General features: G+C 46.5%; 2 protein-coding genes across 27 annotated transcripts in view; one reads left to right on the top strand and one right to left on the bottom strand.

Annotated features, from left to right (window-relative positions):
- LOC141122091 (uncharacterized) overlaps nt 1–26,916 on the bottom strand; it is a 531,020-nt gene that overhangs the window by 418,708 nt on the left and 85,396 nt on the right. The gene's annotated exons all lie outside the window — the stretch shown is intronic.
- LOC141122092 (uncharacterized) overlaps nt 1–26,916 on the top strand; it is a 183,146-nt gene that overhangs the window by 148,821 nt on the left and 7,409 nt on the right. For 3 of the 25 annotated variants that reach the window (XM_073611916.1, XM_073611914.1, XM_073611915.1), the window contains one exon: nt 24,001–24,082. The exons of 10 other annotated variants lie outside the window; for them this stretch is intronic. The gene's annotated coding sequence lies outside the window, so the exon portion shown is untranslated. Of the gene's footprint in view, nt 1–418; nt 588–608; nt 859–2,669; nt 6,060–23,929; nt 24,083–25,283; nt 25,388–26,916 lie in introns of those variants that run through there. 12 more of the 25 variants (XM_073611921.1, XM_073611920.1, XM_073611912.1 and 9 more) reach the window with 11 other exon arrangements.

Raw genomic sequence — 26,916 nt, 5'->3', positions numbered from 1 at the left:
GTACATTGTACCCCTACGCAGTCACCAAAAAAGTAAAAATGACAGAAGACAGTTTTGGACTACCTTTATTTAAAAAAAATAAGTATCCGTGATGTACATTCATCTTCAATAATGGCACTGATGGACCCAAAAGATAGAAAAAAACAAAAGCTCTGCCTCGATTGGAGGCGTCCCGCTGACTGCGGTCTCTTGGCTGTGACAGCTGTTATATAGGCAAGGGCGGGGCCAGCCGGTGATGTAACCGATTGACGATGGATGTCCATCGCGGGACACTTTTTTTTAAGTAAAGGAATTGTCCAAAACTGTCCCCTGTCATTTTTTTACTTTTCTGACCTCTGACGAAGGAGCTGCACATGCTCCGAAACGCGTTACCGCCCCTTTCTCCCCCACTGACACCATCAGCCTTGTGTGTCCACAGTGAACCCGGAACACAGGCTTCCCTGCTGCCTCCTCTCTCCAATACGTACGAGAACGCTTTACAGCTGCTGGATGACTCCACACTGCTCTCTACCACCGTGCCGAGGATGGACACATGCCACAGATGAGGACTCCTGATTTTATCATGTCTTTTAACACTCAACAATCTTGTAAGTGCTTTTAACCCTTTGTGCACTTTATTAAATTTTGCATACTGCACTTAGAGGCGCCTTTCTTTTCCTTTTGTAGGACAAAAGAGACACAGCTGCCTGCACCCTAGCATCCAAGCCGCCTGTTTCCTGACAACCAATCACATCAGTGGTTAATAGGATGCCTGTGGTCACACAACACTCTGTGATTCCATGAAAAACAATATGTGGGGTCCCCCAAAAATCTATACCAGACCTTCATGACAGTTTGGGTTCTGGTATACATTTTAAGGTAAATCCCACACAGAAAATAAAACAAAAAATGGCAGGAGGTCTTCCCCAAAATCCATACCAGACCCTAAAAGCGCTATGGTTGAGGAGGGGGAGCAGTAAGTGTACACCCCCTCAACCGAATCATACCAGGTCATCTGATTTCAACATTGCTAGGGTACCTTGCCAGGAGGGGGCCTGGCAAGGAACCTTGTACATATGTTGATGAGAACAAGGGCCTCTTCCCTACATCCCACATCCTTTGCCCAGTGGATGTGGTGAGATTGACCCCAGTGACTGAGTGGCTGATGTCCTAGCAAACGATGACATCATCATACATCATTGTACATCATCCTTGGTTGCTAGGGTGATGGTGACCTTGAATGTCCTAGGAACTGATGAGGGAAGGTGGATACATGGACCTGGTTAGGAAGCTGTCATATGTATCACTTCCTGCAACAAAAAGAGGTTTCTTCACTAGGAAGGTGGTGGACAGACTGTTTAGTTCAGAACAGTCACAGATTGCAGAAAACCCTGCGTCACTGTGAACTTGAACCTCATCCCTACCAGGGATCAGCCAGTCTGTCTGGGATCCATTCATAGGCCTCTCTGAGCCCCACTTTCATAAGTATATTTGTATATAAATTTTCAGAGGCTGCAAACTTCAAACCCGAATAATTTACTGTGAAATTAAAGTAATACCAAACCCTGGTGACTACAAGTGTAGACTTTATTCCCTCATCATTCTGAAGTCATCCATTATGTAGCGCCATCCTAGGTCAGGTTCTAGAAGTGAGCTAAATTTAGTTTTTTGGCTCTGTTATTAGTGAAGACTTAATTGTGTATCAATCCTTCTGGGGGATTCCCATGACTGGGATGGCTGTGTGTGCTGGGAGGGGGTTTTCCATCTGAAAGGTGTGGAGATGCTGTGTGTGTTGAATTTGCCATCTTTAAACAATTGCTATATGGTGATGTCTCTGCTGGACTGGGCTGTCTCTTTGCTGGACTGGATAGTCTCTTTGCTGGATTGGGCTGTCTGTTTGCTGAACTGAGCAGTCTATTTGCTGAATTAGGGAGTCTCTTTGCTGGATTGGGCAGTCTCTTTGCTGGACTGGACAGTCTCTTTGCTGGACTGGACAGTCTCTTTACTGGATTGGGAAGTCTCTTTGCTGGATTGAGCAGTCTCATTAATGGATTGGGTTGTCTCTTTGCTGAACTGAGTAGTCTCTTTGCTGGACTGGGCTGTCTTTGCTGGATTGGGCAGTCTCTTTGTTGGACTGGGCAGTCTCTTTGCTGGACTGAGCAGTCTCATTAATGGATTGGGTTGTCTCTTTGCTGAACTGAGCTTTCTCTTTGCTGGACTAGGCTGTCTCTTTTCTGGACTGGACAGTCTCTTTACTGGATTGGGCTGTCTCTTTGCTGAATATATGAGGATGTCTCTCTACTGGATTGGGCTGCCTCTTTGCTGGATTGGAATGTCTATTTGCTGAATTTGGCTGTCTCTTTGAATATATGGGGATCTCTCTCTACTGGATTGGGCTGTCTCTTTGCTGGATTGGGCTGTCTCTTTTCTGAATATATGGCGATGTCTCTCCACTGAATTGAGCTGTCCCTTTTTTGGTGATGTCTCTGCTGGACTGGGTTGTCTCTTTGCTGGACTGGACAGTCTCTTTGCTGGATTGGGCTGTCTGTTTGTTGAACTGAGCAGTCTATTTGCTGAATTAGGGAGTCTCTTTGCTGGATTGGGCTGTCTCTTTGCTGAACTGAGCAGTCTCTTTGCTGGATTGGGCTGTCTCTTTGCTGAACTGAGCAGTCTCTTTGCTGGATTGGGCAGTCTCTTTGCTGGACTGGACAGTCTCTTTACTGAATTGGGCAGTCTCTTTGCTGGATTGTGCTGTCTCTTTGCTGGATTGTGCTATCTCTTTGATGGACTGGGCTGTCTCTTTGCTAGGCTAGGCAGTCTCTTTACTGGATTGTGCTGTCTCTTTGCTGAATATATGAGGATGTCTCTCTACTGGTTTGGGCTGTCTCTTTGCTGGATTGGAATGTCTCTTTTCTGAATTGGGCTGTCTCTTTGCTGAATATATGGGGATCTCTCTCTACTGGATTGTGCTATCTCTTTGATGGACTGGGCTGTCGCTTTGCTAGGCTAGGCAGTCTTTTTACTCGATTGTGCTGTCTCTTTGCTGAATATATGGGGATCTCTCTCTACTGGATTGGGCTGTCTCATTGCTGGATTGTGCTGTCTCTTTGCTGGATTGGGCTGTCTCTTTTCTGAATATATGGGGATGCCTCTCCACTGAATTGAGCTGTCCCTTTTTTGAATATATAGGGATGTCTCTTTGCTAGATTGGGCCAACTTGTTGCTGAATATATAGAAATACAAGCACTGATGACTTGGAATACACTTTTAATTTTCATACATTAAGTTACATTGAGTTTCATACATTAACCACTTCCCGACCGACTCCTGTAGATATACGTTGGCAGAATGGCAAGGCTGCTGTCACGTACCTGGCGGTAGAGCCTGACGTGCAGGGAACGGCCTCTCTTGCTCCTCTGATTCTGGCCCCCTGATAGAGTAGACAGGAGGAGCAGAAGTGCAGAGTCGCACAAGTGCCAAACAGTTCGTCTTCACTGTAATGTGGAACAGCGGCAGGTGGCACGGTGCTGGAGCAGGGTTCTCCAATGAGCGGAAGATGCAGGTCGGGCAAGCCGGGTCAAACACTGGCAGGAACGTCAGGAACAGAAGCGGAGGCAGGTGCGTAGTCTGGATGCAGGCAGGGTCGGCAACGGGCTGGCAGCGTGGTAGTAGAAGGAGCAGGCAGATGCGGAGTCAGAACAAGCCGGGTCAGATGCAGGTAGCAGAGTCAGAGGCAAGCCGGGTCGGTAAACAGGTGCAGGTATCACGGGTAAAGCAGGCAGGAACACACGGGAACGCTGTAGAACGGACAGCACTGGATGCAAGCACAGACCAGGTTTAAATAGCCCCTTGGTAATGTGCACACAGGTGAACCGAAGGTGTTCTGACAGAGGCTGAGGTCACAGGTCAACTTCTCCGTCGGCCATCTTGAGTACTGGCTAGTCTTCCCTGACAGGCTGAGGTCACAGGTCGACTTCCCCTTCGGCCATCTTGATTACTGGCTGGTCTTCCCTGACAGCTGCGCAAAGTAACGTACTCATACGTTACTTTGAATTTGCCGCCGTGTGCCCGCACACGCATGCCTGCCGCGAGCTCCGTGAGTCGGGTCGCGGGTCCCGCGGACTCGAACGCCGCGGGGATACCCGTGATCGCCTCACGGAGAGGACGAAAGGGGAGATGCTGATGTGAACAGCATCTCCCGTTCTGCCTAGTGACAGTGTCACTGATCTCTGCTCCCTGTCATCGGGAGCAGAGATCAGTGTAGTGTAACACACAGCCCCTCCCCCTACAGTAAGAAACACATCCCTAGTACTGACTTAACCCCTCCCCGCCCCCTAGTGGTTAACCCCTTCACTGCCAGTGTCATTTACACAGGAATCAGTGCATTTGTATAGCACTGATTGCTGTGTAAATGACAATGGTCCCAAAAATGTGTCAAAAATGTCCGATGTGTCCGCCATAATGTCACAGTCACAATAAAAATCGCTGATCGCCGCCATTACTAGTAAAAAAAAAATGTAAAAAAACTAAAAAAAATTTAAAAAACTATCCCCTATTTTGTAAACGCTATAACTTTTGCGCAAACATATCAATAAACGCTTATTGCAATTTGTTTTACCAAAAATATGCAGAAGAATATGTATCGGCCTAAACTGAGGAAAAAAATGGTTTTTTTTATATATTTTTTGGGGATATTTACTATAGCAAAATGTAAAAAATAATGCGTTTTTTTCAAAATTGTCGCTCTTATTTTGTTTATAGCGCAAAAAATAAAAATCGCAGAGATGATCAAATACCACCAAAAGAAAGCTCTATTTGTGGGAAAAAAGGATGTCAATTTTGTTTCGGAGCCACGTAGCATGACCGCGCAATTGTTAGTTAAAGCGACGCAGTGCCGAATCGCAAAAAGTGCTCTGGTCAGGAAGGGGGTAAATCCTTCCGGGGCTGAAGTGGTTAAGAGTGTTAAAATAAAAGTGGGTGCACTTGGTGGACTTGGTGGGATAGCCAGTGGTCAGATTCAGTGGGACGGCCCTGGGGGATGTTGGTGATAAGGCCCGTGGGCCCAGGCCTAAAGCTGTGTAAGGGGCCCCAAAGTTTCTGATGGCTGCCTTGCTGAGGACTGAGTGAAGTTTTATGTATGTGCCTGAAAATACCCTGTGCCTGGTTGCTTGCTCTATTAAGGGATCAGAACCTGGGATCAGATCAGCGGACCAAGTCAGAGGTCCACTACACATACTGTACATAGGAAGACACCAATAATACTGTACACAGGACTATTGTATCAATCGGTGTGATCAGATCTTATTGATCGGGATTTATAGAATTGTAGATCCTCCATCTCAGTGTGAAGAAGGAGAAGTCTTCTGTGAAAGGTGGAGGTCTTTCCATGGTCTGTCTGTACAATCTGTTGGTGGAATCTGTGGTGGATAACCGGTGGTTTAGGTCTCCTCAGATTGGGAATCCCACCAGACAGTCTATGTATGGTGCATTTATATGGAAAAAATGGATCATCACATCAAAGTCTGAGGAATGTTTCTGATGGAGAATCTTTTTATTCTTATATAATGAGGTATTATTACAATTCTAAAAGAAATTAAAATTTGGACATTTTCTGTTGATTCTTCTGAATACCAACATAGTCATAGTGGCCCCTCAGGAATCCTCCAACCATATCGCTCCAAATTTACACCCCCCCATACACCCAGCCTGAGGAAGGTTTAGACTTGTTCTGATCTCTGTATAGAAAGAGGAAGTTGGAAGCTCTGAGCAATGAGTTGTGTAAGAACTGACAGAAGACAGCAGACTCCGATAGAGGAAGTAGAAGAAAACCCCCTCCCCCGCCCCCTCTTCCTGCATTAGGAAATCATTGTAAGTAACATTCACATTAACGTCTTATTCACACACATTCGATCTTCATACAGTAGAAGAAGTTGGACTCTCTTGGTGCCGTGGTTCCAGGTTCTATCTTCCAGAATCTTCTGTGATTGGACTCTTCACCTTTCTAGAACTACATTCAGGTCTCGTCTTTGTCGGGAAGTACAAACAATCAGATTAGAGGATGTATGCACAGATCTAACAAGGTGAGACCCCACCAATCATTCTTCTGACTGCTCTAAATAAGGTCTATATCCATATAGATAATGTATAAATGGATGATGTATACTGTATATAGAGAGGAGAGTCTGTATCATTCTATATATCCCTGTGTATAACATCCCCCCACTGATACCATAGATCAGAAGTCTGTATATTGTGTAGTCTCCATATAGATAATGTATAAATGGATGATGTATACTGTATATAGAGAGGAGAGTCTGTATCATTCTATATATCTCTGTGTATAACATCCCCCCACTGATACCATAGACCAGAAGTCTGTATATTGTGTAGTCTCCATATAGATAATATATAAATGGATGATGTATACTGTATATAGAGAGAGGAGAGTCCGTATCATTCTATATATCTCTGTGTATAACATCCCCCCACTGATACCATAGACCAGAAGTCTGTATATTGTGTAGTCTCCATATAGATAATGTATAAATGGATGATGTATACTGTTTATAGAGAGGAGAGTCTGTATCATTCTTTCCTGGCCCATCCTCCCGTCAGCACATAACGGGTTAACACCTCCTCCGGAGCCCCACATGACCACCTGTACCTAGCTGAATAAAAGACAGCCCCTCCCCCAACTAGGATGTTCTTTTTTGGTCTGCTCCAGGCCACCTATTGATTGCAGTTGGTAAGTAATTTGTTTGCTGCATCCCCCCCTGCCGAACCTACCCCTCCATGTTCAGCCTCTCATGGAGTTGGAAGACCCAGAATGCTGAAGGTAAATCCTTCTAAAAACTGGGTGCCTTGTGCCAAGGCCGTGGGCAAAATGATGCTTAAACAGCATTGATATTGTACAGGTGTGGTATTATATGAAATAATAAATGTCATCATTGCCTCTCCCTTTGGGTTTTTTTCTGTCTTTATATGCAGCGCACCGCACTGCTCTCCTGGCTTTATTGTCAGTCTGAGAGCGGCTGTGAATGTTGTCACAGGGGGCGGGGAGATGGGCAGAATGGGATGGGAACTGCCAGATGCCATGCAATGGGGTAAATGATCTTGGAGGTCTGCAGTTGGGAGGGCTTCTCTCCCTCTCTCTCTGCAGTCCTGCCAGGTAAAGGACTTCCCTCAGATTCTGAGTCTCCTGTCTGTCTCTGGATGTCTGTCCTGGCTCCCCTGCTATGCTATGTACTTCTGTGGGTTTGACGGTCTGACTGGTTTTTGTCTCAGACCCTGACTGTGCTGTCTGCCTTTGGAAATGCTGCCTGAGTGAGTGAGTGGATGAAGGCAGATGGATCTTAAAGAGACAGTGTACCTGTTTTTTGGTGAGAGGTAAGATACTTTTCTCCATATATTTTGTGCAAATATGAGCCTGCCACACCTGTTAGTGGCACAGAAGATTAGCAAAGGTAGGAGGGGGCAACGTGGGACATGGTTCTTAAGAGTGGCTGAGAAAAATATGCAAATTAAGGTGTGTTGCATTATTTTAGGAGCAGAAACCCTGAATGCAAATGCTCCAAAAAACATAAGACCCGCCAACGATCATTTTATCCTGACCAGGACGATGACGCCTAACAGGTTGTCACATACATAAAGCATGTGGTCAATACACTCTAAAGGAGTTGTTTCCACTTACTCTGTGAAGGGACAGGATCCAGGAGATTGGCACATGCGTTTATACCAGCATGATAGGAAATGCCTCACCCAGCTCAGGGTACATTTTGGGCCGGCATGCAGTCTGCAGTGGCAGAGAAATGAAATTGCACAGGTTGCCTCACAAGGATGGGGGTTGTGCAAAATTCTAAGTCCTATCAAGGCGGCTATAGCAGAAAGTACCGTATATACTCGAGTATAAGTCGTTCCGAGTATAAGTCGAGGCCCTAATTTACTACAAAAAAAATGGGAAAAACTTATTGACCCGAGTATAAGACGAGGGTGAGAAATGCACAGCTACTGTAAGTGGAAAAGAGGGTCAACAATGCCCATTTGCAGCATCACTGTGCCCATTTGCATGCCTCACTGTGCCCATTTGCAGCCATAGGTCCCCTGAACTTCAAACTCGGTAGTTAAGGGTTCCTAGATGCCCCCTGAGCTGCAGCCAAAATTTGGGGTCTCTGAACCCAAAGGGTCCCGAAATGACATTGCTGCAGATGGACACAGTTGACCGAATTTGGGGCCCCGTATCTCGGGGCCACTTAGTGCTAGGAACCCCAAATTTGGCGTGCAAACCCAGTAGAACAGGCACCATAAAATTTCCAAAGCTGGGGTTTCTAGCACCAAGTGGCCCCGAGATACAGGGCCCCAAAAATCAGTTCAGAAAATGTTAAGCACTTTTCTGCAGCAGAGAATGACATTTTCCAAACCGGTTTTGGGGCCCCGTATCTCAGGGCCACTTGGTGCTAGGAACCCCAGCTTTGGATATGTTATGGTACCAGTTCCAATGGGTTTGCACACCCAATTTGGGGTTCCTAGCACCAAGTGGCCCTGAGATATGGGGCCCCAAAATCAGTTCAGAAAATGTCAAGCACTTTTCTGCAGCAGAGAATGACATTTTCCGAACCGGTTTTGGGGCCCCGTATCTCGGGGCCACTTAGAGCTAGGAACTTCATCTTTGGATATGTTGTGGCACCAGTTCCACTGGGTTTGCATACCAAATTTGGGGTTCCTAGCACCAAGTGGCCCTGAGATACGGGGCCCCAAATTCGGTTCGGAAAATGAAATTTTTTGCTGCAGAAAAGTGCTTGACTCAAGTATAAGTCGAGGGGGGCACTTTCAGCACAGAAAAATGTGCTGAAAAATTCGACTTATACTCGAGTATATACGGTATGCTGCAAATATCTACGCCACAAGCAACACCCATAATGATAGAGCGTAAATCACTCATTGATGGAGGATGGTCTTTTCCCACAATGATAGAGTGTAAATCGCTCATTTATTGAGGATGGTCTTTTCCCATAATGATAGAGCGTAAAGCGCTTGTTGATGAAGGATGGTCTTTTCCCACAATGATAGAGCGTAAATTGCTCGTTGATGAAGGATGGTCTTTTCCCCATAATGATAGAGGGTAAATCGCTCATTGATGAAGGATGGTCTTTTCCCACAATGATAGAGCGTAAAACGCTCGTTGATGAAGGATGGTCTTTTCTCATAATGATAGAGCGTAAAACGCTTGTTGATGGAGGATGGTCTTTTCCCATAATGATAGAGCGTAAAGCACTTGTTGATGAAGGATGGTCTTTTCCCACAATGATAGAGCGTAAATTGCTCGTTGATGAAGGATGGTCTTTTCCCCATAATGATAGAGCATAAATCGCTCGTTGATGAAGGATGGTCTTTTCCCACAGTGATAGAGCATAAATCGCTCGTTGATGGAGGATGGTCTTTTCCCACAATGATAGAGCGTAAAGCGCTTGTTGATGAAGGATAGTCTTTTCCCACAATGATAGAGGGTAAATCGCTCGTTGATGAAGGATGGTCTTTTCCCCATAATGATAGAGGGTAAATCGCTCATTGATGAAGGATGGTCTTTTCCCACAATGATAGAGCGTAAAACGCTCGTTGATGAAGGATGGTCTTTTCTCATAATGATAGAGCGTAAAACGCTTGTTGATGGAGGATGGTCTTTTCCCACAATGATAGAGGGTAAATCGCTCGTTGATGAAGGATGGTCTTTTCCCATAAGTATAGAGCATAAAGCACTCATTGATGAAGGATGGTCTTTTCCCACAATGATAGAGGGTAAATCGCTCGTTGATGAAGGATGGTCTTTTCCCATAAGTATAGAGCATAAAGCACTCATTGATGAAGGATGGTCTTTTCCCACAATGATAGAGCGTAAAACGCTTGTTGATGGAGGATGGTCTTTTCCCACAATGATAGAGGGTAAATCGCTCGTTGATGAAGGATGGTCTTTTCCCATAAGTATAGAGCATAAAGCACTCATTGATGAAGGATGGTCTTTTCCCATAAGTATAGAGCGTAAAGCGCTCGTTGATGGAGGATGGTCTTTTCCCACAATGATAGAGCATAAATCGCTCATTGATGAAGGATGGTCTTTTCCCACAATGATAGAGTGTAAAGCGCTCGTTGATGGAGGATGGTCTTTTCCCATAAGTATAGAGCATAAAGCACTCATTGATGAAGGATGGTCTTTTCCCACAATGATAGAGCATAAAGCACTCATTGATGAAGGATGGTCTTTTCCCACAATGATAGAGGGTAAATCGCTCGTTGATGAAGGATGGTCTTTTCCCATAAGTATAGAGCATAAAGCACTCATTGATGAAGGATGGTCTTTTCCCACAATGATAGAGCGTAAAACGCTTGTTGATGGAGGATGGTCTTTTCCCACAATGATAGAGCGTAAATTGCTCGTTGATGGAGGATGGTCTTTTCCCACAATGATAGAGGGTAAATCGCTCGTTGATGAAGGATGGTCTTTTCCCATAAGTATAGAGCATAAAGCACTCATTGATGAAGGATGGTCTTTTCCCACAATGATAGAGTGTAAAGCGCTCGTTGATGGAGGATGGTCTTTTCCCACAATGATAGAGCGTAAATTGCTCGTTGATGGAGGATGGTCTTTTCCCACAATGATAGAGGGTAAATCGCTCGTTGATGAAGGATGGTCTTTTCCCATAAGTATAGAGCATAAATCGCTCATTGATGAAGGATGGTCTTTTCCCACAGTGATAGAGCGTAAATTGCTCGTTGATGAAGGATGGTCTTTTCCCCATAATGATAGAGCGTAAATCGCTCGTTGATGAAGGATGGTCTTTTCCCACAGTGATAGAGCATAAATCGCTCGTTGATGAAGGATGGTCTTTTCCCACAGTGATAGAGCATAAATCGCTCGTTGATGGAGGATGGTCTTTTCCCACAATGATAAAGCGTAAAGCGCTTGTTGATGGAGGATGGTCTTTTCCCACAATGATAGAGCGTAAATCGCTCGTTGATGAAGGATGGTCTTTTCCCATAAGTATAGAGCATAAAGCACTCATTGATGAAGGATGGTCTTTTCCCACAATGATAGAGCGTAAAGCGCTCGTTGATGGAGGATGGTCTTTTCCCATAAGTATAGAGCATAAAGCACTCATTGATGAAGGATGGTCTTTTCCCACAATGATAGAGCGTAAAGCGCTCGTTGATGGAGGATGGTCTTTTCCCACAATGATAGAGCATAAATCGCTCGTTGATGAAGGATGGTCTTTTCCCACAATGATAGAGCGTAAAGCGCTCGTTGATGGAGGATGGTCTTTTCCCACAATGATAGAGCATAAATCGCTCGTTGATGAAGGATGGTCTTTTCCCACAATGATAGAGCGTAAAGCGCTCGTTGATGGAGGATGGTCTTTTCCCACAATGATAGAGCATAAATCGCTCGTTGATGAAGGATGGTCTTTTCCCACAATGATAAAGCATAAATCGCTCGTTGATGAAGGATGGTCTTTTCCCACAGTGATAGAGCGTAAATCGCTCGTTGATGAAGGATGGTCTTTTCCCACAGTGATAGAGCATAAATCGCTCGTTGATGAAGGATGGTCTTTTCCCACAATGATAAAGCATAAATCGCTCGTTGATGAAGGATGGTCTTTTCCCACAGTGATAGAGCGTAAATCGCTCGTTGATGAAGGATGGTCTTTTCCCACAGTGATAGAGCATAAATCGCTCGTTGATGAAGGATGGTCTTTTCCCATAAGTATAGAGCATAAAGCGCTCGTTGATGGAGGATGGTCTTTTCCCACAATGATAGAGCGTAAAGCGCTTGTTGATGAAGGATGGTCTTTTCCCCATAATGATAGAGCATAAAGCACTCATTGATGAAGGATGACAGAGACCTCGTCAGAAGACCAATTTACAATAACAGGTTCCCTAAGCTTTATCCATATAAAATGGCTGATGTATGTTTATGCACTGCACTTCCAGGGGTGGATGCTGCCCTCTAGTGTCTGGGGCAGGAGGTGTCTTTGCCTTTTTATAAACTCGATTGCCTTTGGAGATCCTATGGATGAGAAAGTGGACTTGTTCACACCAGATGCAGTCCATTCTTTTTTATTCTGCATCAGGAACGTATGCACAGTGTCTAACTTTGATTCCAATTACTTAGTTCACACCAGTACAGCGCATTCTAGTGCAGTCAACAAAAGTAGAATGTTGCATTGTTTCTGTATGGAACACATCTGGAAAGTGGCAAAACGCATTGAGAACGCATCAAAAACACTCATGCAGAAACGCATATGGAACACAGAAATTGTGGTGATCTGGCCATCAGGCTTGCACAGAATCTATACAGTGACAGATTGTGCCTGCCAACCAGCAATATAATTAACTTCAATATATATTAACTTTAGAAATGGCATTACATTCAACACTGGAAACTACAAGATTTGGCACAGTTTCTGGAAAGATTGGAACGTGGCAACTGACTTTAGGTTGAAGCTTTTGATAGACCTAGTACAAGCTCTGGCATACTCAATCACTGCTATAAGAGCATTGTGGTTACGGCCACTGGAGGGCAGATGGATCTTCTACACAAGTCTTTGACATTTCCTATAATGGGAGGTTATTGTTTGGCCAAACGCTGAACAACACAATTAAGCGAATGACAGGAAGAAAAGTCTGGACTGTGGTCACAGACTAGTAAGAGGAAGCCGCTATCCTTCACTCAAGCCTACCGAAATTCAGAAGGTGCAGGAGGCCAAATCTTATAGCACAGGCTGCATATTTAACAGATCACAGTGGAGGTGTCTCAAAGTTACTTTTGACATGAAATCAAGTCCAGAGAAAGCTGCTAAGATGGCTGGAAAGTCTTTTTGAAGGTGCATCCAACCAGTCTCTTCCAGTTGTGGCCAGAGTGCCTGAGTGAAGTAGATGATTGTAGCCTCCTTCTGGAGGGGTTGGACATTAATCATTAAAGACCAGTGGGTCCAGAAGACAGGTGGGAGTACAAGGGAGATTTCCAAAGTTGACCACTGAATTCATTTAATTTATGTTCAACAGATCTCAGAAGAGAAAATATTTGCAATATTTTTATACTGCTACAAGGCCATCATGCCAGTGATGCCGGAAACATAGAATCATCTCGGGACCTTTCTCCCCAGTTTTTATAGTACTTAAGGCAGGAGCCTTTTGTCCTGTTTCAATTTGAAGGAATCAAAGGTGTTCATACACAACAAGAGGTTCAAGATGGAGTCCATGCGGACAGTCACAGGGACAGTTCAGCAGGAGGACCAGTTGTTATCAATCGACCGGCCGACTCATACTTCCATGTACCGTTCAATACCGAGCACCAGAGGTGTGTGAGATTTGGCCAGATGTCACTTCCAGTTCAGGTGTCTGCCTTTTACAGAATTGGCACAGCTCCAGGAATTTTTTGAATATCTTGTTGGCAGTGGTGGTACCTTGGGCCAGGTGGCACATGAGGGTGTTTCAATTTGCCTTCTTTGAACCTATGAGCTGGGCTGTCTATGGATCAGAAAATCTTTGTGCCTATACAAATTCAACAAGAACTGGAATTTTGGACATCCGCACTGTGCTTCATGCCGAGGCATGTCTCTCACATCAGATCGGATGATTCTGATGCCAGTCTCTGAGGCTGGGGAGTCAACAATCTGAAGAAACAAGTGAAAGGCCAATGGAGCGCTGTGAAACGCAGACTTCTCAAGTATCTTGAATGGAAGGAAGCCTTTTCTAGCATTGCAAGCCTTTCAGGATCTTCAAGGGGGCTGAGTAAGGTTTACATTACGACAGTTGTAGCCTACATTACCTGACAAGGGGACACCAAGTCTTTTCTTGTTGCATCTTGCAAAGGAACTTTTCGTGGGGCAGAGAACCACTTAGTCAGTTAAAGCGGTGTTCTGCCCAAAAAATAAAAATAAAAAAAATTATTAAAACCTTTAATAATAGGACACTTACCTATCCTGGAGTCAAGCGATGTCGGCACCCGCAGCTGATGTTTCCATCAGCTGTTGGGTGCTGCCGCCACCATTGCGGGTAAGGGAACCCGGTAGTGTAGCCTTTCGGCTTTACGCCGGGAACCCTACTGCACATGCATGAGGCCCGCTCCTCTCTTCTACTGGCCCGGCGGCCGGGGAGGAGGAGGGAGCCCCAGCCGTGACGTCAATATCCGCGGCTGAGGCTCCTGGAAGTGGGCAGATGTGACAGATACCTGTCAAAGACAGATGAGCGTTCCAGCAGTAGTTCTCAGGGAGACTTCACTGAACATGCAGCTTCTGATATTTGCCACAGGATACCAATACAAAGACTCCGTCATACAAAATAGGTTCACAGTGCCATGGAATTTTCTGTTTGATCTTTGTATCTGGTCGAATGAAATCTTTTATGGAAAGGTCAGTAACAGCACCCCAATCCAATGAGACTACTTTTAATAGCCTGGCCATGGAATAGGCTACACTAGAGGTGCAGGGATTCTCATCGGAGGTTGTTCAGAACTTGGTGACCAGAAGATCATCCATGAACGTTACATATGAGAGGATATGAAAAAAGTTTATTTTGTTTGCTTAGCAAAAGCTCTCTCTCCTGCATTCCCTGCTCTAACCAATATCCTTGGCATTTTACAGTCAGCGCTAGAGGTTGGTCTGTCATACAACTCCATTTAAGGTACAGATCTCTACTTTATCTTTTCACAGGCTGCAGATGGGTGCAAAAGCCAGTGACCAGATCTTCTTCCAGGTGACAACCTATAGATGACCTTGAGGGAAATCCTGGTTCCCTCTGTGGGACTTAGGCTTGGATCTGACAGCACCCATTGCTCCAATGGGTTTTTTTTCCATTGAAGTACCTCACCGTAAAACTTGTTCTCCTGACAGCAACTACTTCAGACAGAAGGTGGTTGAAGATCGCAAAACTTTCCAACAAGGGTGCTTTGATGTCTTTTTTTTCTTTTCTTTTTTACCAGAGATGGGGATACCATGTCTATCTCCAAAGTTCAATTTTAAAGTGGTATCCAATTTCCAGAAAAACTGGGAAGTAGTCCCTGTTTTCACACGAGAGGCACTGAGTGTTACATAGTTACATAGTTAGTAAGGTTGAATAAAGAAACCAGTCCATCCAGTTCAACCTGAGTGAGTGTAGGTGCGTGTCTACAATTATCTCTATTTATTTAAGGTACCCATATAGTGCCATCAATTTACGCAGCGCTCCACATATACATCGGTCCCTACCCTCAAGCCTCAAGGAGCCCACAATCCATGGTCCCCAACTCATATTCATATACTAGGGCCAATTTTGGACAGAAGCCAATTAACCTACCAGCATGTCTTTGGAGTGTGGGGGAAACCAGAGTACCTGGAGGAAACCCACGGAGGCACAGGGAGAACTCCAAGTAGGTAGTGTCGTGGTTGGGATTCGAACCAGCAACCCTTTTTACTGCTAGGTGAGAGTGCTACCCACTACACCACTATGCTACCCACTACACCACTTTTTCCGCCCAAACACTGTTAGTAACTCGACCATGTGTAAGAAAACTGAAGTCTTCCCCCTGTGCACAGCAGGAAGATTTCAGTTTTCTTACACATGGTTGAGTTACTAACAGTGTACTTGGTCAAAAGAGGAAAGTGTATAATCTTTTCATTTAGCCATCAGGCCCTCAAGAGTCCTCCACTCTTGGGTTACCAGGGTGATTAGATTGTCATGTAGGAAGTACACTTTTCTGCTCTGAAGCCATTGTAAGCCTATGTGACTAGAAGGGTGGCAGCCTTCTGGGGCAGTTATACCAGGATTGCTTGGAAGATATAGGTAAGGACCAGCTTGAAGGTCTGATGTGGTCTTCATTCAACCTTACAATCTAAATATGTGACCAGCAAGTTTGGGACAAGAGAGATTAATTCTTTCTGGCTTTAGCAGCTTTTCTTTGATTGTCAGTGTCTCTTTTCATTTGTTCTCTCCCGCCCTATATTAGCTTTGGTATATCTGTTATGTGCTGATGTGAGGTGGGCCAGGAAAATGGAAAATTGTTATTAAATACTTACCGTAATTTTCCTTTCCTGGCCCATCCTCTCGTCAGCACAGGACTCCCTCCCTAGTGGCCTGTCCCAGGCTAAAGTTATCAAACATTCTTGTTGGGGGAGGGGTTATCATTTATTCAGCAGGTACAGGTGGTCATGTGGGGCTCCGGAGGAGGTGTTACCCCATTATGTGCTGACGGCAGGGGCGTTGCTAGGTCTACAAAAGATCTGGGGCTAGAGCCCATAGCAGAGTAGTAAAGAAAGTCATGCGCTTGGGCGGGCATACACATGTATATACAGTAATATACGTGTGTGTGTATATATATCCCCAGAGAGTCCCCCACTTACATCAGGGTCCCCAGAGAGCCCCCCCTTACATCAGGGTCCCCAGAGAGCCCCCCCTTACATCAGGGTCCCCAGAGAGCCCCCCCCCGTACATCAGGGTCCCCAGAGAGCCCCCCCATACCTCAAGGTCCCCAGAGAGCCCCCCCATACCTCAGGGTCCCCAGAGAGCCCCCCCCATACATCAGGGTCCCCAGAGAGCCCCCCCTTACATCAGGGTCCCCAGAGAGCCCTCCTTACATCAGGGTCCCCAGAGAGCCTCCTCCTTACATCAGAGTCCTCAGAGAGCCCCCACTTACATCAGGGTTCCCAGAGAGCCCCCCTTACATTAGGGTCACCAGAGAGCCTCCCCTTAAATCTGGGTCCCTAGAGAGCCTCTGCCTTAAAATCAGGGTCCCCAGAGAGCCTCTCCCTTGCATCAGGGTCCCCTGAGAGCCCCCCACTTACATAAGGGTCCCCAGAGAGCCTCCCCTCCCCTTGGGGACCCCTGCAGAGACTCGGGGCTATTGGCTCCAGATTCAGGGCTATAGCCCCAAAAGCCACCCCCTAGCGACGCCCCTGGCTGACGGTAAGTATTTCATAACAATGTTCCATTATACAGAGAGAGGAGTATACAGACAGATATACAGAGAGAGGGGTATACAGACAGATATACAGAGAGGGAGATATACAGAGAGAGGGGTATACAGGGAGATATACAGAGAGATATACAGAGAGAGGGGTATACAGGGAGATATACAGAGAGAGGGGTATACAGGGAGATATACAGAGAGAGGGGTATACAGGGAGATATACAGAGAGAGGGGTATACAGGGAGATATACAGAGAGAGGGGTATACAGGGAGATATACAGAGAGAGGGGTATACAGGGAGATATACAGAGAGAGGGGTATACAGGGAGATATACAGAGAGAGGGGTATACAGGGAGATATACAGAGAGAGGGGTATACAGGGAGATATACAGAGAGAGGGGTATACAGGGAGATATACAGAGAGAGGGGTATACAGGGAGATATACAGAGAGAGGGGTATACAGGGAGATATACAGAGAGAGGGGTATACAGGGAGATATACAGAGAGAGGGGTATACAGGGAGATATACAGAGAGAGGGGTATACAGGGAGATATACAGAGAGAGGAGTATACAGAGAGATATACAGAGAGAGGAGTATACAGGGAGATATACAGAGAGAGGAGTATACAGGGAGATATACAGAGAGAGGAGTATACAGGGAGATATACAGAGAGAGGAGTATACAGGGAGATATACAGAGAGAGGAGTATACAGGGAGATATACAGAGAGAGGAGTATACAGGGAGATATACAGAGAGAGGGGTATACAGACAGATATACAGAGAGAGGAGTATACAGGGAGATATACAGAGAGAGGGGTATACAGGGAGATATACAGAGAGAGGGGTATACAGGGGGATATACAGAGAGGGGTATACAGGGAGATATACAGAGAGAGGGGTATACAGGGAGATATACAGAGAGAGGAGTATACAGGGAGATATACAGAGAGAGGAGTATACAGACAGATATACAGAGACAGAGGTATACAGGGAGATATACAGAGAGGGGTATACAGACAGATATACAGAGACAGAGGTATACAGGCAGATATACAGACAGATATACAGAGACAGAGGTATACAGGGAGATATACAGAGAGAGGGGTATACAGGGAGATATACAGAGAGAGGTGTATACAGGGAGATATACAGAGAGAGGTGTATACAGGGAGATATACAGAGAGGGGTATACAGGGAGATATACAGAGAGAGGGGTATACAGGGAGATATACAGAGAGAGGAGTATACAGGGAGATATACAGAGAGAGGAGTATACAGACAGATATACAGAGACAGAGGTATACAGGGAGATATACAGAGAGGGGTATACAGACAGATATACAGAGACAGAGGTATACAGGCAGATATACAGACAGATATACAGAGACAGAGGTATACAGGGAGATATACAGAGAGAGGGGTATACAGGGAGATATACAGAGAGAGGGGTATACAGGGAGATATACAGAGAGAGGAGTATACAGGGAGATATACAGAGAGAGGAGTATACAGGGAGATATACAGAGAGAGGAGTATACAGGGAGATATACAGAGAGAGGAGTATACAGGGAGATATACAGAGAGAGGAGTATACAGGGAGATATACAGAGAGAGGGGTATACAGACAGATATACAGAGAGAGGAGTATACAGGGAGATATACAGAGAGAGGGGTATACAGGGAGATATACAGAGAGAGGGGTATACAGGGAGATATACAGAGAGAGGGGTATACAGGGAGATATACAGAGAGAGGGGTATACAGGGAGATATACAGAGAGAGGAGTATACAGACAGATATACAGAGACAGAGGTATACAGGGAGATATACAGAGAGGGGTATACAGACAGATATACAGAGACAGAGGTATACAGGCAGATATACAGACAGATATACAGAGACAGAGGTATACAGGGAGATATACAGAGAGAGGGGTATACAGGGAGATATACAGAGAGAGGTGTATACAGGGAGATATACAGAGAGAGGTGTATACAGGGAGATATACAGAGAGGGGTATACAGGGAGATATACAGAGACAGAGGTATACAGGGAGATATACAGAGAGAGGGGTATACAGGGAGATATACAGAGAGAGGAGTATACAGGGAGATATACAGAGAGAGGAGTATACAGGGAGATATACAGAGAGAGGTGTATACAGGGAGATATACAGAGAGAGGTGTATACAGGGAGATATACAGAGAGGGGTATACAGACAGATATACAGAGACAGAGGTATACAGGCAGATATACAGAGAGGGGTATACAGACAGATATACAGAGACAGAGGTATACAGGGAGATATACAGAGAGAGGGGTGTAGAGTGAGGTATACAGAGAGGGGTATACAGGGAGATATACAGAGAGGTAGAGAGGTGGAGAGGTATACAGGGAGATATACAGAGAGAGGTGGAGAGGTATACAGGGAGATATACAGAGAGGGGTGGAGAGGTATACAGGGAGATATACAGAGAGAGGTGGAGAGGTATACAGGGAGATATACAGAGAGGTGGAGAGGTATACAGGGAGATATACAGAGAGAGGTGGAGAGGATATACAGACATATATACAGAGAGAGGTATATAGGGAGATATACAGAGAGGAGTATACAGGGAGATATACAGAAAGGGTTATCTAGGGAGATATACAGAGAGGAGTATACAGGGAGATATACAGAGAGGGGTATACAGGGAGAGTTACAGAGAGGGGTATACAGGGAGAGTTACAGAGAGGGGTATACAGGGAGATATACAGAGAGGGGTATACAGGGAGATATACAGAGAGAGGTGGAGAGGTATACAGGGAGATATACAGAGAGAGGTGGAGAGGTATACAGGGAGATATACAGAGAGAGCTGGAGAGGTATACAGGGAGATATACAGAGAGGTGGAGAGGTATACAGGGAGATATACAGAGAGAGGTGGAGAGGTATACAGGAAGATATACAGAGAGGTGGAGAGGTATACAGGGAGATATACAGAGAGAGGTGGAGAGGTATACAGGAAGATATACAGAGAGAGGTGGAGAGGTATACAGGGAGATATACAGAGAGGTGGAGAGGTATACAGGGAGATATACAGAGAGGTGGAGAGGTATACAGACATATATACAGAGAGAGGTATACAGGGAGATATACAGAGAGAGGTGGAGAGGTATACAGGGAGATATACAGAGAGGTATACAGGGAGATATACAGAGAGAGGTGGAGAGGTATACAGGGAGATATACAGAGAGAGGTGGAGAGGTATACAGGGAGATATACAGAGAGAGGTGGAGAGGTATACAGGGAGATATACAGAGAGAGGTGGAGAGGTATACAGGGAGATATACAGAGAGAGGTGGAGAGGTATACAGGGAGATATACAGAGAGAGGTGGAGAGGTATACAGGGAGATATACAGAGAGAGGTGGAGAGGTATACAGGGAGATATACAGAGAGAGGTGGAGAGGTATACAGGGAGATATACAGAGAGAGGTGGAGAGGTATACAGGGAGATATACAGAGAGAGGTGGAGAGGTATACGGGGAGATATACAGAGAGAGGTGGAGAGGTATACAGGGAGATATACAGAGAGAGGTGGAGAGGTATACAGGTAGATATACAGAGAGGTGGAGAGGTATACAGGGAGATATACAGAGAGAGGTGGAGAGGTATACAGGGAGCTATACAGAGAGAGGTGGAGAGGTATACAGAGAGATATACAGAGAGAGGTGGAGAGGTATACAGGGAGATATACAGAGAGAGGTGGAGAGGTATACAGGGAGATATACAGAGAGAGGTGGAGAGGTATACAGGGAGATATACAGAGAGAGGTATACAGGGAGATATACAGAGAGGTGGAGAGGTATACAGGGAGATATACAGAGAGGGGTGGAGAGGTATACAGGTAGATATACAGAGAGGTGGAGAGGTATACAGGGAGATATACAGAGAGGTGGAGAGGTATACAGGGAGATATACAGAGAGAGGTGGAGAGGTATACAGGGAGATATACAGAGAGGTGGAGAGGTATACAGGTAGATATACAGAGAGGTGGAGAGGTATACAGGGAGATATACAGAGAGAGGTGGAGAGGTATACAGGGAGCTATACAGAGAGAGGTGGAGAGGTATACAGGGAGCTATACAGAGAGAGGTGGAGAGGTATACAGGGAGCTATACAGAGGGGTGGAGAGGTATACAGGGAGCTATACAGAGAGGTGGAGAGGTATACAGGGAGATATACAGAGAGGGGTATACAGGGAGATATACAGAGAGAGATATACAGGGAGATATACAGAGAGGTGGAGAGGTATACAGGGAGATATACAGAGAGGGGTGGAGAGGTATACAGGGAGATATACAGAGAGGGGTGGAGAGGTATACAGGGAGATATACAGAGAGGTGGAGAGGTATACAGGGAGATATACAGAGAGGAGTATACAGGGAGATATACAGAGAGAGGTGGAGAGGTATACAGGGAGATATACAGAGAGAGGTGGAGAGGTATACAGGGAGATATACAGAGAGGGGTGGAGAGGTATACAGGGAGATATACAGAGAGGGGTGGAGAGGTATACAGGGAGGTATACAGAGAGGGGTGGAGAGGTATACAGGGAGGTATACAGAGAGGGGTGGAGAGGTATACAGGGAGGTATACAGAGAGGGGTGGAGAGGTATACAGGGAGGTATACAGAGAGGGGTGGAGAGGTATACAGGGAGGTATACAGAGAGGGGTGGAGAGGTATACAGGGAGGTATACAGAGAGGGGTGGAGAGGTATACAGGGAGATATACAGAGAGAGGTGGAGAGGAATACAGGGAGATATACAGAGAGAGGTGGAGAGGAATACAGGGAGATATACAGAGAGAGGTGGAGAGGTATACAGGGAGATATACAGAGAGAGGTATACAGGGAGATATACAGAGAGGTGGAGAGGTATACAGGGAGATATACAGAGAGGGGTGGAGAGGTATACAGGTAGATATACAGAGAGGTGGAGAGGTATACAGGGAGATATACAGAGAGGTGGAGAGGTATACAGGGAGATATACAGAGAGAGGTGGAGAGGTATACAGGGAGATATACAGAGAGGTGGAGAGGTATACAGGTAGATATACAGAGAGGTGGAGAGGTATACAGGGAGCTATACAGAGAGAGGTGGAGAGGTATACAGGGAGCTATACAGAGAGAGGTGGAGAGGTATACAGGGAGCTATACAGAGAGAGGTGGAGAGGTATACAGGGAGCTATACAGAGGGGTGGAGAGGTATACAGGGAGCTATACAGAGAGGTGGAGAGGTATACAGGGAGATATACAGAGAGGGGTATACAGGGAGATATACAGAGAGAGATATACAGGGAGATATACAGAGAGGTGGAGAGGTATACAGGGAGATATACAGAGAGGGGTGGAGAGGTATACAGGGAGATATACAGAGAGGGGTGGAGAGGTATACAGGGAGATATACAGAGAGGTGGAGAGGTATACAGGGAGATATACAGAGAGGAGTATACAGGGAGATATACAGAGAGAGGTGGAGAGGTATACAGGGAGATATACAGAGAGAGGTGGAGAGGTATACAGGGAGATATACAGAGAGGGGTGGAGAGGTATACAGGGAGGTATACAGAGAGGGGTGGAGAGGTATACAGGGAGGTATACAGAGAGGGGTGGAGAGGTATACAGGGAGGTATACAGAGAGGGGTGGAGAGGTATACAGGGAGGTATACAGAGAGGGGTGGAGAGGTATACAGGGAGGTATACAGAGAGGGGTGGAGAGGTATACAGGGAGGTATACAGAGAGGGGTGGAGAGGTATACAGGGAGGTATACAGAGAGGGGTGGAGAGGTATACAGGGAGATATACAGAGAGAGGTGGAGAGGAATACAGGGAGATATACAGAGAGAGGTGGAGAGGAATACAGGGAGATATACAGAGAGAGGTGGAGAGGTATACAGGGAGGTATACAGAGAGGTGGAGAGGTATACAGGGAGATATACAGAGAGGTGGAGAGGTATACAGAGAGATATACAGAGAGAGGTGGAGAGGTATACAGGGAGATATACAGAGAGAGGTGGAGAGGTATACAGGGAGATATACAGAGAGAGGTGGAGAGGTATACAGGGAGATATACAGAGAGAGGTGGAGAGGTATACAGGGAGATATACAGAGAGAGGTGGAGAGGTATACAGGGAGATATACAGAGAGAGGTGGAGAGGTATACAGGGAGATATACAGAGAGAGGTGGAGAGGTATACAGGGAGATATACAGAGAGAGGTGGAGAGGTATACAGGGAGATATACAGAGAGAGGTGGAGAGGTATACAGACATATATACAGAGAGAGGTGGAGAGGTATACAGGGAGATATACAGAGAGGGGTGGAGAGGTATACAGGGAGATATACAGAGAGAGGTGGAGAGGTATACAGGAAGATATACAGAGAGAGGTGGAGAGGTATACAGGGAGATATACAGAGAGAGGTGGAGAGGTATACAGACATATATACAGAGAGAGGTGGAGAGGTATACAGGGAGATATACAGAGAGGGGTGGAGAGGTATACAGGGAGATATACAGAGAGAGGTGGAGAGGTATACAGGGAGATATACAGAGAGAGGTGGAGAGGTATACAGGGAGATATACAGAGAGAGGTGGAGAGGTATACAGGGAGATATACAGAGAGAGGTGGAGAGGTATACAGGGAGATATACAGAGAGAGGTGGAGAGGTATACAGGGAGATATACAGAGAGAGGTGGAGAGGTATACAGGGAGATATACAGAGAGAGGTGGAGAGGTATACAGGGAGATATACAGAGAGAGGGGTAAACAAACAGATATACAGAGAGGGTTATACAGAGAGGAGTATACAGGGAGATATACAGAGAGAGGTATACAGAGAGAGGTATACAGGGAGATATACAGAGAGGAGTATACAGGGAGAAGGTACGGAGAGGATATAATATAAAAGAAGATGGACAGATGGAGGGAGAGATCTCCTCAGGATAATAACGTGTGATCTGTTTGCAGCCTCCTATTCACTTCACTTTCCCGCCCTTTATTTCCTGCTTCCTGGTCACATGTTTCCTGTGACATCACAGAGCAATCTGCAGGATAGGAAGGAGCTGCTACTATTTGGAAGGACGTAGAGAGGAGACGTTGCTGGATCTGGTGGCAGAGGAGGTAATATGTAGATTAACCCCTTCAGGGGAATCAGTTGATGATTAATATATCTTCCTTCCAAATCTGGCCATACATGGTTCTGTTTTATCGTTCATCCAGCGGGATGAGAGGAAAAAACTGAAGTGATTCCCCCATCCACACATTGGAGGGGGATGGGGGAATCCTCCCCGCTGCACTATTGTATTCTGACAATGGGGGGCGCTCCTCCGCTCTCAGAATACACAGATCAGTGATGAAGCTATTGGCTGCAGCCGCTGATGGAGTGACTTTTATCCGGCAGTGACCACACATGGATGGAAATGTGACCGATCCCTGCTGAACCAGCTGAATTTCCATGTCTCTATGGTCACCATAAAGCGGAGTTCCACCCATAAAAATAATTTTTTATGACTGTGCAGCAAATAATCCAACAAATGACATTGGAGAAAATTATTTTTTTTACTTACCTTGTAATCCCTGTTGCTATGTGGTCCCTTCAAATCTTCCCTTTCCTCACTGCAGCTCCTGACGTCACTTCCCTAGGTTGCCATAACAACGGGGGGGGGGCCTTCCCCCGCCGCCGCCACCCGTTGTGATGGCAACCTCTGTATAGTTTATAGCGCCGCTACGTGCTATTACTGCGCATGCGCGAGAATGGGCGGTGCATGCTGGGAATACAGCAGAGCCGTATCCTGGAACAATATACTTGTGGGCTTTTCCTGCCCACAAGTAAGATGGGAATCCCCCTGAACGAAAAATATAAGGTATATTTTACAATTATTATCTTCTAAAGGCAGCGCTAATGACAACAATTAGATATTATTGATATTCATTATGCAAGACTAATAATTATTAAAAACAAAACAAAAACAAAGATGTGGGTGGAACTTCAGAGCTCAACAAATCCCAGGTGCCAGGTCCCCATGGCAACTAGAAATGGCGTCCTGGAGCCGTGGTGCTTGTCAGCCCATTCTCACTGTTGGTCTGAATAATGTTTCTGCCTGAAACCCGGACACATTATTCAGACAGGAATGTGGCTCGGAGCGGGGCCAGGCGGGAGGGGGAGGGGAGGAGGAGATGATGACACCCGACCTGTGAAGTGAGGGGTGGACTGGACAGGACAGCGGCATGAGAGGACTCACCTCACTGAGCTCCCGCTGCCGATCTTTCTCCTTTCCGCGGCCGCATTACTGTCACCATCGGCTCCTGCTTCCCCCCACAGCTGCCTGTGTCCCTGCAGAGCCCTCCGGCAGAACAGAGAGGAAGGAGCGGGACCGAATCTCCAACATGGCGCCACCTCGGCACTGCCACAAAGATCCCCACAAGGTGCTGAGAAACAGGACTACAGAGTCCTTACAGGAGTAACCAGGACAAGCCTGCAAAGCAGCCAGCTAAGAAACCAGCCAGGGAGGGACATGCTGCTTTATGTACACAAGATGTCCTCTCCATCCACTCTGCTCTCACACACTGCTGGGGGAGATGTACAGGACATGCAGGAGGACACAGGGGGGGGGGATTGGATTACTGTCCTACACCCTGCACCACATGTCCTTCAGTGACCTGCAAATTTCACCCCACGTTCTGCTCCCTGCACTCCATGTCCTGCCTTTTGCACCCTTCTCCTGCCCCCTATGTCCTGCAGTGACCTGCACCCTTTACCCCATGTCATGCATTCCTCACCCTGCACCCCATGTCCTGTGTTCTGCACCCTGCACCCCATGTCCTGTGTTCTGCACCCTGCACCCCATGTCCTGTGTTCTGCACCCTGCATCTCATGTTCTACACCCTGCACCCCATGTCATGCATTCCTCACCCTGCACCCCATGTCCTGTGTTCTGCACCCTGCACCCCATGTCCTGTGTTCTGCACCCTGCACCCCATGTCCTGCATTCCTCACCCTGCACCCCATGTCCTGTGTTCTGCACCCTGCACCCCATGTCCTGTGTTCTGCACCCTGCACCCCATGTCCTGTGTTCCTCACCCTGCACCCCATGTCCTGTGTTCTGCACCCTGCACCCCATGTCCTGTGTTCTGCACCCTGGACCTCCTATTCTACACCCTGCACCCCATGTCCTGTGTTCTGCACCCTGCACCCCATGTCCTGTGTTCTGCACCCTGCACCCCATGTCCTGTGTTCTGCACCCTGCACCCCATGTCCTGTGTTCTGCACCCTGCACCCCATGTCCTGTGTTCTGCACCCTGCACCCCATGTTCTGTGTTCTGCACCCTGGACCTCCTATTCTACACCCTGCACCCCATGTCCTGTGTTCTGCACCCTGCACCCCATGTCCTGTGTTCTGCACCCTACACCCCATGTCCTGTGTTCTGCACCCTACACCCCATGTCCTGTGTTCTGCACCCTGGACCTCCTATTCTACACCCTGCACCCCATGTCCTGCATTCCTCACCCTGCACCCCATGTCCTGTGTTCTGCACCCTGCACCCCATGTCCTGTGTTCTGCACCCTGCACCCCATGTCCTGTGTTCTGCACCCTGCACCCCATGTCCTGTGTTCTGCACCCTGCACCCCATGTCCTGTGTTCTACACACTGCAACCCATGTTCTGCATTCTGCACCCTGCATCTCATGTTCTACACCAGGGATATGCAATTAGCGGACCTCCAGCTGTTGCAGAACTACAAGTCCCATGAGGCATAGCAAGACTCTGACAGCCACAAGCATGACACCCAGAGGCAGAGGCATGATGGGACTTGTAGTTTTGTAACAGCTGGAGGTCCGCTAATTGCATATCCTTGTTCTACACCCTTCACCCGATGTCCTGTGTTCTACACACTGCAACCCATGTTCTGCATTCTGCACCCTGCATCTCCTGTCCTGCACCCCGAGTCCTGTGT

The sequence above is a fragment of the Aquarana catesbeiana genome, unplaced genomic scaffold (genome assembly GCF_042186555.1).
Source record: "Aquarana catesbeiana isolate 2022-GZ unplaced genomic scaffold, ASM4218655v1 unanchor240, whole genome shotgun sequence".
Lineage (NCBI taxonomy): Eukaryota > Metazoa > Chordata > Amphibia > Anura > Ranidae > Aquarana > Aquarana catesbeiana.
This window is presented reverse-complemented; position numbering and strand designations above follow the sequence as displayed.